Below are 19,523 nucleotides of genomic sequence, written 5' to 3' on the forward strand. Positions count from 1 at the left end.
TTCTTGGCAATCCCGAGAGAAAACAGGAATCTGGACTCATGAGAAATGCTGTGGGCAGGGGAAGAAGCTGCTCCCACTCATGAGGGGCCAGAGCCTGGCACTGCTAGGGGGTCACCCCGAGATGGGACGTGTGCTGAGGTCACACTCTAGGGGCCTGCCCTTGTCCCAGTCCACCTCTGGGCGCTCGAGAAGTGCATGCCCATGTTTTCACATTCTTTGGCATTGGCAAAGATAAACTGGCCATTGGCAAAGATAAACCAAGCGTGCGCTGCCAAAAGAAAACCCTATCAGATATTGTCTGTGGCGGGAGGGAGGTTTCAAAAAGAATCAGAATCAATTAATTTTACCCTGACACCTTTGGTCACTGAATATTCATGTTCCATGTGTATGGTGGGGGACGAGGGGGTGCAAATTGATTCCCACCACACTCACATGCCAGGGGAATGTGGCGCTTTTCTTTCTCCATTCTGCTCCGGTCTTGTTCAAGAGGCCCCAGCCGCTGGGCCACCGTCATGGTCTGACGTCATAACTGGAAGTAGCCCCTTAAGTTCAGGCTCTCAGGTTTCACTGCCCTTCCTTCCATCCTCTCCGTGATGGTGCCCGTGCCTAGGGGGCTGGGAGAGGTAAGCTCAAGAGACACTGTGGCTGTGGACAAAGTCTGGAACTTCACATGCCTCTGATGGGGGTCTCTGGGCCGGGATGACCTCGAGTGGCCGCCCCACCCCTGGGCGTCTTCCAGCGTCTCTGCAGGAGCCGTGGCTAGTGTACCATGTGTTCTGCTCTCTTCTCACTGGCTGCTGTTGAAAGTTTCATGGTTTTACCCTCTGGGGCCTCTGGGCCTTGTGCCCTCTGTGTCTGCGTAGGCCAGTGACGAGCTTGGGTCACCAGGTATGCATGCCCAGGGCTCCCGGCCTGCTCTGCTGCTCCAGCAACAGTGCAAACTCAGTAATTATCCTGAAATTGCAAGCCCCAACACGGAGCCACATTTCTAACATGTTATTTGAACGTTGGAGGTTTATTATGACAGACGCATTCAGGGAAACCACAGCAGGAACAGCCGAGAGCCCGTCGCTGTAGCTCCGGGCCTGGCAGACGCTGGCTCTGAGGCCTCTAGACGGTGGTGAGGATGCGATGGAGCAGACAGAAGCTTGTGCTTGTGATGACCCGGGGGCTGCTGGCACAGGGCACCCTCAAACCCTCTGAATGTCAGCGGCAGCCTGGGAGGTGGCTGTCCCAGGATGACCACAGGAGTGGTCCCTGCCTGGTCCAGGACACCACCCTTGCCTGCCCCACCTCGGGCACCATGTGGCCTTTGCTGCTTCTGAGGATGGCAGGCTGGGAGCAGTGTTCAGAGGTAGAGGCCCACAACTGCAGGGGACGCGGTCTCCAGAAATCCCTCCCTTGTTTCACAGAGGGAGAATCTGAGGCAGAGAATAGTGAAGGCAGAGGCAGATTCCGGTGGCTGACTCGCCGTCCAGGACCATTTCCACTGTGAATTCTGAATGCCCAGCTGCATGGTTTTTAAAGCTTTATTGAGGCATAGATTCCATGCTATAAAATTCACCCATCACATGTGTCTGCAATTCTATGATTTTTAGGACACTCACAGATGTGTGAAACCATTGTCACATTTCCGTCACCTCCCAAATCCCCCTCTGGCAAGCCCACGGTCAGTGCCCCATCGCACCCACCCTCAGCCCCAGGCACTGCTGATGGCTTTCTCTCTCTCCTGGCAGCCCTTTGAGTGGACAAGAGGTGACACACCCAGAATCTCAGTTGGTGACCAGGCCAGCGTCACGGGCCTGTGACCTGTGTGGTCCAGAGAAGGGTCATCCCCTTGGGTCTCAGTGCTCTGCCATCTCCACCTGGAAATGCATAAAGAAGGTGAGCGGGTGGAGGGAACACGTGGCCTGTGGGCACAGGCCATGTAGAGCTAGGAAGGCTGTAATTAACACAGGGGAGTAATTACACGTTGGTCCCTGCCCCCAAACACAATAGCAGGCATCCATCTCCTGCACGGCTGCTGAACTCTGCCAAGCAGCAAAAACATCACAAACACCGCCACCAACGGGAGGACAAAGGAAAATTATAACGTCGGGCACAGTGACCTTTGTGCCAGGACACACGGCTGTCCAGATCACAGGGGTGACTCAGGACACATCACGCCTCTCCCAGCCGGGGACTGGAGGCCCCCCAGAGGCCTTGCCCTCTGCAGGTGGCACTGGCAGAGACCCTCAGAGCCCACCTGTCTGTGTGAAGCACAGAGGTCAGGGGCACAGGGCAGGGTCATGGTCCACGTGCTTCGATCACCTGCCATCTCCACACCGTTCATGTGCTGAGCCTTGCTGTTCTCGTGGCACTCTGAGGATGCATGCCGCGGTGAAGGGCGAGCATGGAACACGGCCTTTGGCAACCTATGCGGTGCCCGGTGTGGACTCATACACGTTCACCTGCCCCGCCCCTTGCGCCCACGCACACCAGAATTAGCATCTTCCTGAGCTCTGACGGTGAGCAGTGGGGCTTACGATGCTATGATCCAGCTGCTGGTGGCCTGAGCCATCTCACCCAGGTAAAAGACAGCCTGGAACAGAGGTGAACTCCCGGAAGTGAACTGAGTCCTCCCCGCCCTCTGAGGGACAGTGAGAGAGCTGGACGGGCCAGGGTCCTGGGCTCCCTGCCTCTGGGTCACTGTCTGGAGTGTCACATGACCCCTCAGGGAAAGGATGGCAGACACCCACGTGCACACCCACGTGGCCTTCGGTCAACTCGCACCTGGAGGTGGGGTTGATGACCTCTGCTCTAACTGTTTCGCTTTTGGGCTCTATTCTCACCTGCCCTCAGGCAGAAGCCAGACCTCATCCGTGGCTTCAGTGTCTCTGCTCCTCTGGCACTCGGGCCACCGTCCAGGACTCTCTGACCGAAGATCTTCTCCTGTTACTTAGGGGGCATGAAGATCTTTTCCTTGTACTTAGGGGGGTGGAGGGGCTCAGACTCCCTCACAGGTGGGAGAGTGCTTTCTCCATTGCCCAGCACCGCACGTGTGAGCTAGCACAATTAGTATTCCCTGGCCTATAAATAGATGCTTGAACACAATAAAGGAGTCCGTTTTAGAGAAAGCTTCCCTGGGCCTTACATCACCCGAAAATGCCTCGGTCAAGCAAATGCCATTCTGAACTCCCCACTTGATGGGTGTGTGCGCTCAGCACTGCCTTTTCCTGGGGCATGCGCACCTGGAGGATGGATAACGCAGAGCCTCATTGACCAAAGGCACCCCAGGAAGCAGAAGCTGAGCTTTCAAGACTTATTTAACCGTGGATTATTAACGAACTCCTTGAGCTATCTTTTTTTTCATGAAAACATATACTTAAAGTACAAGTTTTCACAATTTCCGAGAATGGCTGATCTTTCTTACTTGTAAAACAGGACCCACGTAATTACGTATGACCTCATGTTGTTGATTAAATCTATAAGAGATTGATGACAAACGAGAAAGCAGGGTCCCATCATGGAGATCCGGTTGGTGGGTCCTTTCCCCCCTGATGCCCTCTGCGTGTTACATGGCCCGGGCTGACAGTCAGGGAAAGGAGAAAGAGACAGCCAGTGGCTAAGATGGGGGTGCCACCAGCCTCAGACACGCGGAGCCGAAAGCCTGCACAGCAGACCCCCTACTGGGGCACAGGAGCCTGCACACCGACCTCAGCCACGCCTAGTGAGACACAGGAGAAGCTTAGGAAGACAAAACTTATTATCCTCCCCGGTCCCAGAGTCTCTGGGACAGGAGGCACGGCATGCAGGGCCACACGGGGAGCAGCGGGGTGGTCAGGAGGCAGAAGGGGCAGGAGCGAGAGGAGGGCCTATGCCACGGCCTTTTCTGGAGTTTCCGCAGGAAGGACAGGGCAGGGCAGAGTGACAGCCTAGGACGGTCTGGGATAAATAAGTCCGGCAGGCTTTGGGTCATAAGAGTGGTCCCTAGCTGCCTGGCACCTGGCCCCAGGATGATGAAGGCAGGTGAATCTTACCTCCTGGAGGGCAGGGCCGGAGAGAGGATGTCTGGGTCTGCTTGGGTAGTTTGCCTATCAGAGGCATGCTCCTGGCTGGGTCCTTTAATGTCTCTAAGAATTGGCTGGCCTGGGAGGGGCAGTCTCTCCACAGCCAGGAAGGTTTCTAAGATGCCAAAACATCATAATACACAGAAAACAGGGAATGGAAACAACACAGGAAGTCCTCAGTGGGAAGATGAGGATGAAGGCCAGGTGTGGACCGCACCGTTGAGGGAGGGTCTCATCCAGTGCGTGCACGTGGTGTGGTGTCTGCAGGGCATAGGCACTGTGACTCCAGGGAGGGGCCACGGGACTGTCACGGGTAGAATGATTCGGAGGGAAGAGCACCGCTCTGCAGCCCAGAGGTCTGGCTCTTAATTTCTTGAACATAAACGGCCTTAATGGCAGTGGGATGGTTTGCTCACTGACTTTGACCTTGGCTTTCTTATCTGGAAAGTGAGCGGGTTAGACAAGGTTGTCACAAGTGCCTTGTGGTTTAGGGAACCGTGTCAGTGTCCTGTGGCCGCTGCAACAAAGTACCACAAACCGGGTGGCTTAGAATGATTCTTCCTGTGCGTGGGAAGTCCGAAATCAAGGTCAGGAGGGTTGACTCCACCCCTGCCTCTCCCCGACTTTGGGGGCTGCGGGCGTCCTTGGTGTTCCTTGGCTGGTGGCTGCATCCCTCCCACCCCATCTCTGCCTCCATCATTGCACCACCTTCTCTACGTCTCTGTGCTCCCCTCTTATTATAAGGGCATTGGTCCTTAGATGTAGGGTCCACCCTAAATTCAGGATGATTCCATCTCAAGACCCTTAGCTATTTACAGCTGCAAAGATCTTATTTTCAAACAAGGTCATATTCTGACTTTCCTGGAGGAGACTGCTCACCTCCCCACAGTTGCCTGTGATCCTAAAGAAGCGACAGAGGTCATTTCAAGGAGGCTGATGATGAACGTGGTGGTTTTGGAAGATTGAGTTGAAACCCTGAGGAAGTGGAGAGAGAGGAAGAGGATGCTGTCGTCTGGGGGTGGGACAATGGAGACCTAAGGTCAAAGTGGAGGGAACCAGCAAGGAGGAAACCCTTCAAAGGAAGTGACAGCGGGCCCTGGGATGTGAGTGTCAAGGCAGATGAATCAAGTTTCAGGGGCCTCACCGACAGAACTGGAATATTGGGGCCATATGGAGCCAGCGTGAGTTCCGACTTGGACAACTCTGTAGCATCAGGCAGAGCTGAGTAGGATGCCCTTTGCTCTCAGAAAGGGGGCAAAGTGCAGGGGAAACACACGCAGATGACAGGACCTGGGTCTGGACCAGAACCCACCTCTGGTGAGACCCCGACCCAGCTGTTTCTGATTTAGTTTCTCAGGTGTTAATGGAGGGATGTTAACACGTTCCGGATGTGCCTTCCATCTCTCCAGCTTTGCAGTGTCTGAACACTTCTGTCCTCTCATCCCTAAAGGATGTCCTTCAGAGGGGCCTGGCCGGAGAAAAGACTAGGCTTCTTACATGAGCAGAAAGGAAACCTGCCTTCAGGGGACAAGGAGTCTGCGGTGGAACCTTTCAACCATTTCCTCTAAAACGATGTCACCCTATGGAAGTGGGAGAAGGACATCCCGTGGAGGCGCCCTAGAAAAGCAGGACTGGAGGACCCACCGGGCAGGCTTCGATGACAGGCACTACTAGAAGCACGTGGAACAGATTCGTCCATCTCTTAACTCGAAAACCACAAGCCCCATCTCGAAATAGCCACCATGTTAATAAACCCAGAAAGTCAAATTCCCAAGAGGACAGTCACGTATTTCCTTTAGCTGCTTCACGAGGACACACGGCGAGCCTGTTACCACCTCGTAAAGAGCACACAGCCACTATTATCCTTTGATTGTGACATAAAAAGGTTATGAGAAGGAGCTGTGGATGTTGGGGATGGGAGCTTTCCAGACCTAAAATATTAGCCTTGTTAATTCTTCCGGAGTGCGCTGAACACCCGTAACGATGGGCAACGACTGCGATATTTTTTACTGCAGCTCTGTTCTTCCAGTCTAAACGCCGCGGGAGCCCCTGCCTTCCGCTTTTATCAGATCCCAGCTCTTTTGTGACGGAAAGACTTTTCTTTTTAGGGCACCACGGTTGACAAATTTGAGCTCCATTCCATTTAAATGTCCTAGTAAAATCCTGAAAGATGAGGCGCAAAACCAACCCAGGCGGCGAGAGAACAGCTCCGTGGGAGCAGCCGGGCTTTCGTTTCACGCTTTTAAGCAGGCCCTTGAACCCTCACCCCTACGTGTGAGCCTTGACGAGCCACCAGGAACGCGCATGGCCGGCCGCCGGCTGGCTTCCGGGGGAGGGGGCACTGAAGGCCCCCCAGGGAGGGCCTTGTCTACACCTCTACCACTTACAGTTGGCCCTTTATCTAGTTGTGACCTTTCTGAAATTTAATTTCATGTCTTCGAAATTTGGAACTGATAAAATTGCTGTGAGATCCAATTAAATGTGATTTAATTGATGCCAGTCACCCTTCTCCTGGGAGGCGGGGCAAGATGCTCCCCGGGAAGAACAGTGGCAACAGCGTCACGTGCCCAGTCTCTGTGTGTGTAGGGGGGTCCACTTTGCTCAGTGGCATGGCGACCCCATCTCTTCTCCTCTAGAGGCAGCGCATTCGATTTATCTCCTGTGTCTCCATGGTTTCCATCTCTTTGCCTTTCTGTCCTATCTTCTGGAAGATCTTCTCAACTTTCTCTACCAGGATTTCTGTTGAGGGTTTGTTGTTTTGTTTTACGACTTGACAAAGACAGTTTTTATTTCCCGGGACTGTTCCTGTTCCTCCCTCGAAGGAGCCTCTTCTTGTTTCTGGATGTTCCAGCCTCGTTGTCACGTAGGGGGGAATTGCGATTTCTTTCACATTTTCTTCCTGCTCTCTGAGTCATCTTACTTCCCTCACGGCTGGTCTTTATTTTTCTGGATCTCTCTCCTTTATGGTGCAGACTTTTTGAACTAGATGAAGGGACGCCCAAGATCAGCAGACATCTGGAAGGATGAAGCGAAGGAAACCAGCAGGGGCATCAACCGTGTCTGACTGGCTGATGCTAGAATGTGGACCACAGGGACAGCTATGTTTGGGGACAGTGATAGCCACAGCACTGGGCCCTAGCAATTCACCTCATTTCTTTACAGAAGAACTGCCCCTCGTGTTTGGCTTAGGGAGATAAAAACCTGCCTGATAGTTCTGTGTCCCTGGGGGAGGGACAGGGTCAGGGATGTGGACAGAGGGCCACGGAGGAGGCCTGTGCTCAGTCCACCCCTCCCCCCATGCCTGGCCTGGAGTGTTCTAGAAGCAGCGTCCTCCACTCGGCCCTGCTGTCAGAGGCCATCACCCGCCCTACACCTGCTTCACTGCTCTGGGCTTGTTTCCTATTCCCCTCTGCAGGGAGAGGGGGACGTAAGAAGGGCGCTCAGCATAAGGACCACTTTTGTCGGGCCTGTCCAGTGTCCCTCCTGGTCTCAGCAATGCATCAGGAGGTCCTCAGGAGCGTGTTAGGGTTCTCACTCAGATGGAAAAACCTCCTTCTGCCCCTGGGAGGGGTGGTGCAATTAGGAAAGATGCCTCAACCACAGGAAGGCTTATGCGGCCCCTGCTCGGCCCCCTGGGCTGGGGCTCCACCATGGCTAAGATCCAACCCAGGCTACTGGTGTTGTGCAGCCCTGGGCTGCAGGTGACCTCTCTGGGCCTCTGTTCCTGCATTTAAGTGGAGGATGAAGGAGGCGAGATGCTTGCAGGGCCTTCTGTGGCGTCTGCTCACGGTTATTTCTGAGAAAATTCTTGCCAAACAAATGAATGAGCGAAAAGCGACTGCTCTTGAGTTAGACCAGAGCACACAGAGCGTTCTTGGCATTTTTGCAGATGGTTTAAACGGATTAAGCTCAGAGCCCACGAGGGCAGCCTAGCGAATGCCCCAGTGTTTGTTGTTAACCTGGATAATCAGTGGCCTGGTAAAGACGAGCCCGTTTGGAGTCATAAACATGAGCTTAACGGGGTTTCGAGGAGCCTTGTGGAGTGCAGTGCAGAAAAGGGCTACCGGCCCAGCACAATGGCCATCAGGGAGAACTCTCACGTCGGCCACTGTCCCCAGGGCTCTGCACCTGCCGCCCGTTCTCACAGCAACCTGGGAGGGCACGATGGCCACTCCACTTACAGACCAGGAAGTGAGGCCCAGAGAAGAGAGGGGACTGTCCCTGTGGCCAGAGCCATGAGGGGCAGAGCCGGAGGTGGACTCGGGCCTCTGACTCAAGGCCAAGCTCCTACCCACTGGACCCAGTGGTCAGTCCCAGTTCTGCTCCAACCAGGGGCCCCTCCTCCCCTCGGGAGAACGGGATGGTCAGTCATGACCAGACTGTGCCCTTCCAGGCCTGTGGGCTCGGGACACCATCAGGGACAGTCGGTGCCGGGAGCTTGGGTATGACCCGGACATCCGAGCCCAGGAAGCAGTTAATCTTCAGCCCACTTGGCTGCTGAGCCCACCAAGCGAGGCTGGGTTGCTCAGTTTAGCCCCAGCTCCAGAGAAACAGCCCCTCCAGCTCCATCTCTCCAGCCATGCCCGGCAGCCCGAGTGAACCAAGTCACTGCTAATCCGATTTAATGGAGTCTCCAGTCCCTGTCGGGGCCCCACTGAGCGGCACTTCCATGGGCGTGATGCTGCGCCCCACCCCATGTGCACACTCTCTGTGTCAAGATCCTCCCAGTCTTGCAGTAGCCTTCCCGGCTCTGCGGTTCCCGAGAAGTGGAGGTCCCCAGCTCTGTGACCGAGGGACTCACCTTCACCCCACTGACGTGCTCCTGACCGACACCCAGGACACGGTGCTGGGAGCCCCTGAGAGCGGGCAGCTCCAGTCCTGCTGTCGCTGTCTGGCATGGCCCGTGTTGTCCTCCAGGCCTTTGCCTCTGGCCACGGCTTTGCCTTCTCAACTCTACTAAAGGGCAGAACACTGGGTCTGGACCTGCCAGGGGCCCCCAGGGCCTGCAGACACCCAGTGCTCTTTGCAAAACAGCTGCAAACTGCAGTGACGTGCCTTTCAGTGAAGCAGACACACTGAGACCTCGTGTCTCTTTCTCTAGTTTAGATCTCCTTTAATGGTTTCTGGGACACCAGAAAACTTAAATCATAGAAAAGTAAGTGTTAAGGACACTGGAAACCATCCAATACGGGCCCTACGGATGGGCAGCCCAGGCCCAGAGATGCCCAGCAGACTTTCCGAGGCCACATGCCGCTCAGCCACAGAGGATGCTGTGGTCCAGGCTCCCCGATGCTGGCCTCACCCTGCACCTCACTGCCCCCCGAGCCCAGGCAGCCCCCGGAGCTCTGCTTCTCATGTGGGTGAATTCAATCCTGCAGGGCCTGCAGAAACCCAGCAACAAGGGCATTTCTCTGCCTTTGACCCCAGGAGGGCCCGGGCCCTGCCTCAGGCCAGGAGTGCGGGTGAGGTCCGGGCGCCGCATCTAGACCCTGCCAGCACCCCCTCTCTTGGCCCCTGGGAACGAACGGCGTCTGTGAACTGGGTTTGCCGGTAAATCCCTTGCCGGCGGCTGAGTATTTGGTTTCCTGGGTGGAATGTAGGCCAGCCCCGTGACCTGCAGTCAACAGAGAATGCTTTTCCCATGTCGAGGGGAGGACTGGCCTGCCGTTTTCTTTTTAAAGGTTGGCCCTGAGACAGCATCTGTTGCCAATTGTTTTTTTTTTTTTCCCTTCTTCTCCCCAAATCTCCCCAGTACATAGTTATATATTCTAGTTGTAGGTCCTTCTAGTTGTGGTATGTGGGATGCCACCTCAGCGTGGCCTGATGAGTGGGCCTAGGTCTGTGCCCAGGATCCCAACCAGTGAAACTATGGACCACCGAAGTGGAGCACACGAACTTAACCACTTGGCCACTGGGCTGGCCCCCAGGCCTGCCTTTTGATGTTGAAAGGAGGAAGGAAACTGCTTTCTGATGGTCCCTGAGATATACTGGAAGGCACAGAGTGGGGTGAACCAGGAGGTCTTGGTTGGGGTCCCATCTTGACTGCCGTCAGCCCAGCCGCAGCCCTCGGCCAGGGGAACAGGGCCCTGGGGACTGGAGGTGGTCAGGGCCTCAGGGTCCCAGGCCAGGTGATCCAGTTCGTCCTTTGTGCAGGCCCTGGGCTGGGTGGATTCCCGGAGCTGACGAGTAGTCCTCACAGCTGCCATGGACACCAGGAGACTCATCCATGTTGCCGTGTGGGCAGGAGGTGGCAAAGGTGGTTCCAGCCAGGCCTGACGGAGCCTGGCGCAGCCTGGCAGCAGGCAGCTTAGTCTGCACAGTCAGGATGCTGCTGCCTTGATGGCCACTGGGCGAACCAGACAGTTGTGCCGTGACCTGTGGTCCTTGCTGTGGACTGTGAGATGCCAATGCCAGCAGGCCCCCTAAAGCCAATGACAGTTGCCTTTGTCAGAGAAAAGAGAGGGAGATTTGAATTTAGAGACAAAGAGGAGACACACACATGCAGAAGAAATCCACGGAAGACAGAGGCGGAGACTGGAGTGATGTACCTACAAGCCAAGGACGCTGAGGATGGCCAGTGACTACCAGCAGCTGGAGAGAGGAACAAAGCAGCTTGTCCCTCACGGCCTCCCCTGGGGGCCAGCCCTGCAGACACCTTGATTTTGGACTTCTGCCTCCACTACTGTGAAAGAATGAATTTCTGCTGCTTTAAGCACCCCCAGGTTTTACAGCAGCCCCAGGAAAACGAATCCACACACACAGAGAACAGAGGCTGCGCCGTCCGCTGTCGATAGCAGTGGTTCAAAGACCCACCTTCAGTGGTTTTGTCATTTCCGAGTGGAGTAAATCCCAACAACTTACTTAATTTACTATTGGGTGATGCTTTTTAAATTTGCAAGGAATCCTTTCAGCACAATAAGCTTTAAGAAGGACACAATTAATAAAAAACTTCTACACCGTTTGTTTCTGAATAAAGTTGCTGATGAACGTAGGAACTGCCTGAAGTGTTTATCAGTATGTGCCATTCGCCAGGGGACCGTGGGGATAACCCCAAACTCAGGAAAATCGGAAGACACAAATCCGCCCAAAAAGTATCAGCATCGACTTTAAAAAGCAAGTTGTCATTTATAAAAAACCATGACCAAAAATCATAGTGTCACACCTGCAGACCCAGGAGGTGGGTTTCAGACACTCTGTGCAGCATTACCTCTTACTTAGATCAATTGATTCTCCTTCGAAATTACTCTTTTTTTTTTGGAGGAAGATTAGCCCTGAGCTAACATCTGCTGCCAATCCTCCTCTTTTTGCTGAGGAAGACTGGCCCTGAGCTAACATCCGTGCCCATCTTCCTCTACTTTATATGTGGGACGCCTACCACAGCATGGCTTGCCAAGCGGTGCCATGTCCGCACCCAGGATGCAAACCGGCGAACCACGGGGTGCCAAAGTGGAACATGTGAACTTAACCACTGCACCTCCGGGCCAGCCCCTCCTTCTAAATTACTTTTGCTCGCTTTAAATTCCAAGCTTCCACAGGCACACGTGACAAGGGTGGCAGGAGTGCTCCTGCGTGAGTCTCGCTCGCAGAATAAGGATTTCACAAGCAGTTCGAAGACACCAGCTTTTCCAGTTTCTAATCAGCGTCACCATTCAGGAATCGGAGCAAAGTCTCGGGGAATTCACCCTTTTGAAAGGGAGACATCCGATATTATCGTGAGTGCAATTCAAGCAAAAAGTTCAACATTGAAATAAAGTGAGTTGTTTGCGGTGATAAAACAAATGCAAAGTTCGGTGGTGAAGTAATGTTCTTCTAAATTGAGGAGCGTCGGGGTGGGAAGCTGGCATTGGTTATGGTGCAAATAGAATTCATAATTTTGTCAAACAAGCTATGATAGTCTACCAACTGAAATAGAAGCTACAGCCACCAAATTTCACAATATTATATGTATGCACACACAGTTAGGGTAACTGAACTTTAAAATTTTTGTGATTAAGTTGATGTTGAATAAAAATATGCAAATCATGGCAGTAGCTTTTTTCCTCTCTTTGTTGCCTACCATGAATTTAATTTTAGGAATATCTGAGTTCTGTAGGACCTTAATGTCCTACAATATTATTAATGGCACTTTATTAAAAAAATCACATTTTAAAATAATTACCTAAAATATTAACTGAATGGAGTGTCAAAGAATTAGCTTTTGAAGATTTTAGCAAGCATGATTATTCAAAACAAGGTCATAAATAAGAAGGCACTGAAACTTAACTATCTAAAAGAAAGGAAAGGAGAGCTTAGTTTCAATCATGAAACTAAATAATAAACAAATTAAAAATAAATAAAATAGGATCCAGTTGCTCTAATCCTCCTGCCAATAATACTTATAAAAGCTAAAAAGTTGGTTCATAGTGAACTGTTTCAAGATAACTGGCGAGAAACCAAATCAGGAACAAACTAGAAGGAATATAATCCTTGAAATATAGGAAAGTACACCAGAAAGTTTAAACCTGTGGGAGGGAAATAATGTCTTCCTCTAAATTCTTCTTCTTCATCTTCTTTTTTTGTGAGGAAGGCTGACCCTGAGCTAATATCCATTGCCAATCTTCCTCTTTTTGCTTGAGGAAGATTGCCCCTGAGCTAACATGTGTGCCCATCTTCCTCTATTTTGTATATGGGATGCAGCCACAGCGTGGCTTGATGAGCAGTATGTAGGTCTGCGCCTGGGATCTGAACCAGTGAACCCTGGCTGCCGAAGTGGTATGTGTGAATTTAACCACTACACCACCGGGCAGACCCCTCTAAATTCTTCTTGTATCCACAGACAAGAAAATCAGACTCACTGGTGATTCAGATATCAGAGTTAGCAGCCAAGGCTTTAAAAATAATTGATTATATGTTATGACTAATCACGTTTATATGATTAATATGTTAAATAGGAAAAAGATATTCAGAATGGAAGATGGAGTATTTCAACAGAGAATTGAAGCTATAAATGAAGTCAAACAGACATCCTAGAACTGGAAAATAAAACCCCTAAAATGAGAAATTTATTCAATGGATTTAAAAATACCCTGGACACTGCAGAGGACAGACAGTAAGCTTGATAAGTCAATAGGAAATACCCAAGATGAATCAGAGAAATAAACAAAAAAAGTAAAGAACAGAATGTGAGGGACATGGAATAATAGTAAATGGTCTAGTGGAAGTCAGATGACAATGGAATGATATTTTGAAATGAAAGGGGTGGGGGGAGGGGGACGAGATCCTGCCAACCTAGAAATCCATATGAAAAGATTTTAAAAAATTGAAGGCAAAAATTATGACATTTTCAGAAAAACAAAAGCAAAGAGAATTCATTGCCAGCAGACCCACACTTCAAGAAATATTAAAAGAAGTTCTTCAGACTGAAGGAAAACAATTCCAGCTGGAAGTCAGAGCTGCAAAAGGAAAAAAGAGCTCGAGAGAGGACAAATATTATGTGTAAATATCAGAGAATATTAATTGTCTAAAGCAACAGCAACTTCCATGTTTGTCAGGCTTATGAAACACAAGATAGCAAAAAGGACAGTAGGGGATAAATGGAATTATATTCCTGGAAGATTCTCTTTTTGTCAGTTCTGGTACCAAGAAGCAGACATCACAACTAAATTGGGCTTGCAAAATATTGATTGGGGATATTTTGAGAAGGAAGAGGAGGGAGAGAGCAGGAGGAGGTGAGCAGAGTCTTAAACCATGGTGCTGGTCTGACACTTGAGGAAGAGGAGAAGGAAGGACGAGGGACTGGGTAGGAAGAGCTAAGATTCTGGTACCACCAGGCCACCGAGGAGCCCCAGGCAAAGACTGGAATCCTGTGGGCAGGAATATGCTGGTTTTGCACTCCTCCACGCTCTATCATTGGCTAAGCACATCCCAGCATGGGAGACCAAAACCTGGGCTTGAGGCTATGGTGGATCCACAGGTGCACCAGCTGGAGGCTGCCCTCACCTACTTTCCTTGCAGCAGGCTCTCATGCCCCCTCAGAGCACCTCCACACTTACCACACGAGCATTGCTTTGGATGTGGTGTAAGTTCTACTTTACAGTGGACCGTAATAAATCAAGAATGCACATTATAATCTCCAGGCAACCTCTAAAAGAAAAATCCAGAGACAGACCCGGTGGCCCAGTGGTTACGTTTGGCACGCTTCACTTGGGCAGCCCAGGTTCGGTTCCCATGTGCGGACCTACACCACCCATCTGTCAGTGGCCATGCTGTGGTGGCAGCCCACATACAAAAAGAGGAAGATTGGCAGCGGATGTTAGCTCAGGGTGAAACTTCCTCAACAACAACAACAAAAATACAAATCATATACTTAAGTATCCAATAAAATAGAATAATAAAAGCACGTGATTAATAATATTTTTTAAACACAGTGAAAAAGAACAAAAGGGTAAAACAGATGGGACAAAACAAATGGCAAGAATAAAACCAATTTTATCAGGAATTACATTATACGTAAATGGATCAAAGTCAAAGAAAGAACCGAGCATGTTCAATTGATAAGAGCGCCAACTATGTACAAGATTTAATTTTGAAATTCTATGGCTGTGCTTTGGTATTTCTCAATTTGTGGAAAAAAATCTTTTGAGGAAACACCTATTTTTAATTGGATAAATTTATACCAGGATGGAATTCAAGTGAGAAGTCTCACAATTTTTCAGGATCTAAATATGGTGAAACATTCAAATGAATCATAAATACAATTTATTTGACAAGTTTTGTCTTATAAACATATTTGCCAAAGAAATATATTCTGAAACGAGGCATAAAGAGAACACCTATGAAAACATTTGGCCTAAATACTTACACATTTATGTATGAAAAACAGAATTAAGGTTACCCTTCATTTAGCAGAATTATTCTGAGCTTACTTGATACCTCAGCGTTGATAGAGAGAATATTTTCCTCTGAACACATTACGGTTGATAGAGAAGAGTGAATTAAAATGTCTATGATTTCGAATTTATTAAGGACAAAACAGAAACAAAGATTGAAGCTGTATGAAGAGATAAAAAGATAAATTTCATGAAAAGAGAAGTGGCTGAACAATGGATTAAAGTAGAGTGTATGGATATATTTCAAGAATAATGTGCTTATGATATTATTTTAGTATTCAGATAACCAACATAAAAAAAAGTTTTATTTTGCCTTAAACACAGACATAGGTTATTTTTAACAAGAATCTTACTTTTGAAACTCATTTTTTAATAGACCTATTTTATAGATCCAGCAATGTGATGTAATTATTTTGTTGGTCAATAAATGAATATTTCGAAAATTGTGTATTTTTATAATTTTTAGCATCCTCGTCACTCTCAGCAGTGTCCTTGTTTGGTGCTGTCCCTGGAAACCCATGGCCAAAGCTCCATTGAAAATTGGAGTGATGGTGCTGGCTTTGGATGAGCCAATGTGTGTCACCATGGTGAGGTGCCCATCTCAGGGACAGTGGTATATCCTTAGAGGGGAGCAAGCTAGAAATAAAATCAGAGTGACTGCGGTGGGTCTGCGCCAGGCACATTGCTAAGCTGGAAGAAGTTACCCTTGAGACCTTACTCAGGGTGCGGATCCCAACCGGTCCAGACGCTTACACCATCTTCTCATTTGGAACGGTCGGCATGGCCAGGCAAGGTGACAGGTGTCACAGGCAGCCTTGGTTGTAGCGAGAAAGCAAAGCACTGATGAATGTGATCTTGTTTGTAAGTCATAGAAGACATTTCCTCATTTTTAAAGTCCAACGCCTCAAGGAATTTGTAAAGAAGGTGAGTCAAAGGTGCAGAGATGCATTCTCAGGAATCTGTGACACCAAAGGTCGAACTCCATCTTACGGTTTGTGAGTTCCTGGCATTTAAAGGGTTACTCGCCCCACCTGGAGTAGTTGATTGAGCTTACAGGTCTTTCTAGCTTTGCCCTTTGAAACTGTCTGGATGCAAATGTCAAGATTGAAATGCCCAATAACTCAGATCTCTAGATCCAACCAACAGGAAATTATTAAGATATTTTTTAATTCCCTTCTTTTTTTCAAGGAAGATTAGCCCTGAGCGAACATCTGCTGCCAGTTCTCCTCTTTTTTGCTGAGGAAGACTGGCCCTGAACTAACACCTGTGCCCATCTTCCTCACTTTATAAGTGGGATGCCTGCCACAGCATGGCTTGGCAAGTGGCGTGTAGGCCTGCACCTGGGATCTGAACTACCGAACCCCAGGCCACCAAGGCAGAATGTGCAAACTTAACCGCTGCGCCACTGGGCCAGCCCCGTAATTCCCACTTTTAATTAAAGTGATGGATGGAGCATCTTAGAACCAGCATTCTGCTCCATCTTCCTCCCCTTCTAACAAACATCTTAGCATTGGGGAAAAGGAAAAACACTTCAATATTACATACTTCTCTCTTGAGGAGTCGTTCCTTGGCTATGCTAGCTTGTATTTATTCTAGGTCAACAGATCAATTATTGTCACAAATAGGCTAAGGAAAGAAGCTGATAAAATATGAGAGAGAACACATTAGCAAAAGTCAAGAACTGTGTGATGGAGCTGCTTCGTTTTAGTGACCGTGCTTCAATCTGCACGTTGTGGAAGCGTTGTACAGGCGCCCCCTCCTAGCCGAGGGGGATGTTCCAAGACCCCCAGTGGGTGCCCGAAACCTCGGATATACCAAACCCTATATAGACTGTTTTTCCCTATCTGTACATATATCTGTGATAAGTTTAAATTATAAATTAGGCGCAGTAAAAGACTAACGACAATAACTACTAATAAAGTTGGCTTAGGAGCCATTATGAAGTAAAATAAGGGTGACTTGAACACAAGCACTGCAGTACCACGGTTGATCTGGTAACCGCCATCCACTAAGCGGTTACTGGGGCTGGTGGCGTCTACAGCCGGATGCGGGGGATAAAGGAATGAGCCACATCCCTGCGACAGCGCCCAATGGCATGAGATTTCATCACACTACGCAGAATGGTGCGCAATTTAAAACTTACGAATTGTTTATTTCTGGAATTTTCCATTTACTATTTTGGGACTGAGGTTGACTTCAGGTAACTGACACTGCAGGAAGTGAACCTGCTGCTGAGAGGGGACTATGATATCTGGTAATAGTGCCCTAAATCAATGGAACGTGAGAGCTGAACTCCCCTCCTCTGTAGATGTTAGCCACGACCAGCAGGGCTCCACATGCGGGTGCTGGCGGGGGAAAGAGGTTAGGGTTCCTGGGTGAATCCCGAAACTCCCTCTGAGGCTGTGTGACCCAGGGCCATTAGCAAACTCCCTAGGTCTCTGTTTCCGTACTGCAGAGTCACACCAATGTTAAAGGGATGCTTTAGATAAAGCAGGAGGACAGTCTCAGCCCACCATAAGGCCCAGATTCCATGGCTCTCCTTCAATCCTGAGGGCGGTCACGGAGCACATCCCGTGAATCCTGGGGACCGGTGTCAGGCCCATCCTATGGACGTGGTGCACCTGCATGGCTCCAGCTCTGGGGCACAGGGAGAAGGCGGGTCTGGAAATGAGAGGCGGTGGGCCCCTGTCCCAGTCCAGATGCCCAGACAGTGCTTTCTCACCCTGCCCCAAAGCCCAGTAGTCCCAGCCATCTGGCCCAGCCTTCACTTGTCTCTGTGGGCAGCAGCAATTTGCAAGCTCCCAGTGCCTCTGTTTCCTTTTTGGAAACAGAACCTAACAGGGTGACCTCTGAAGTCCCCCTAGACAAATGCCAAGATGCAGTATCCTGGGATGGCCGTGGAAGGTGGTTGTGGCGGTGCCCTGCTCCTCCACCCTACCTCACTCTGGGGACAGCCGCACCCCAGCTTTGAGGGGCAGGACCAACGAATCAGCTGGTCTGGCCAGACCTCAAGCGGGCTTGAAGCAGACAGAGGGAATGACGATTAAAGAGCATTCTAGAGAAGGAGGGTAAGCGAACGCAGAGCAAGCATCTGAAAACGTGTCTGTCCACACAGGCTCAGAAGAGCAGCCCAGAGTCCTCCAGGCTGATGGCGGACGTGAGGGCCCGACTGCAGCTTCTACGTCTTTGAGCCCCTTTGCATCTTATTTTAGGAATATCCCTTTACACTATAAAGGGAGACTTGTAAAACTTGCACATGGTCGTGGAAGCTGGACCGAGGTAGTCACGGCCTCATAGGATAACAAAGGGGAATTGGGATCCATTGGGTACCACCTTCCACCCAGGATGAGAACCCCCTTGAGGCACTTGGACCCATCACATAAGCTCAGGCTGACCACCCCCCAGCAGGGGCTAGGAGACTCGCCCACCATCAACACTCAGACACACATTCTTATTGAGAATTATTGACTCGACAACTCAGGCAGCTAATAGGTTCTGTCAAAATGCCCTCTCTCCAAGGAGAGAAGTGTTTCAGACCCTTCACAGGCTGGCAGCCAGAGCTGTGCGTGAATGATGTGGCGGGATCCTAACAGGTTGTGTTCAAATCAGCCTTCGCTCTTAATTTTGTGGTTTCTCTTCGGTAAGAACTGTCTGCTGCGTAACCCCAACTGGTATTACTCTGCCATCCGCATGCGTCCCGGGAAGAAGATACAGTATTGATTTTTGTAAAAAGGCCTGAGGCACCAGGAAGCAGCTTGGAAGTTGGTTCGTGCACGTTGACAGCAGCCATCATAAATGAAGACAGAGCTGAGAGGTTACAAATGGACACTTCCTCCAATCCATACACCATTCTGTGGGCTGGGAGCCCAAAGAACGAGGGTCTGTTAGGCACTGACACCAGGAAGTTATGTGTCTTGAGCAGATGCCCTCGTCTCTGCATCTCATCTCCTTACTGGTCAAACAAGGAAGCTGAACCAGAGCCCCCACATTCCATTTCACGCACTCCCACAACGCTGGCCAATATGAAGTCATCTGTAGAATGAAATTGAAAATAATGCCAGCCTTGCCGTTTGGCTAAAAGTGGAAGGTCACAGCTGAGGAGGTGTCTTTTCAAGAAAAGTACATCTCAGTTCTCCTGTTACCTGTTGGGATTCCAACAGCCCTTTATTGGATAAATACTATATAATACTCCTCTCTCAAAAAGAGAAACCAGGCCCGTGCAGAACAGAACTATTACCAGGAACAGCGAGAGGTATTATTCACGATCAGCTGCTTAATTCAGGGGATTGGGACCCCAGCACAGTACCGCACGGTAAGTGCACACGGCCTAATTAAAAACTCCTGTAGAAAGCGCACCATTAAAACTGCTATGGCTACCGATCTCGGGAGTGTTTCCATTATGGAACCCTATTATCGGTCCTGGAAGCTTCTCTGGGATACAACTCAGAGTTCATAAACCCAGCAAGGACTCATGCTCCCAATTCCAGCCAATTTTTGAAGCACTGCGAAAAATACAGTAATGCAGGGTGTGCTTTTCCCTCGAATTGACTGTCGCCGTTCTGTTGACAGGGATTGACTATACAAGCGGAGGGAGCTCATGCAGACA

The sequence above is a fragment of the Equus caballus genome, chromosome 6 (genome assembly GCF_041296265.1).
Source record: "Equus caballus isolate H_3958 breed thoroughbred chromosome 6, TB-T2T, whole genome shotgun sequence".
In the NCBI taxonomy this organism is placed as follows: domain Eukaryota; kingdom Metazoa; phylum Chordata; class Mammalia; order Perissodactyla; family Equidae; genus Equus; species Equus caballus.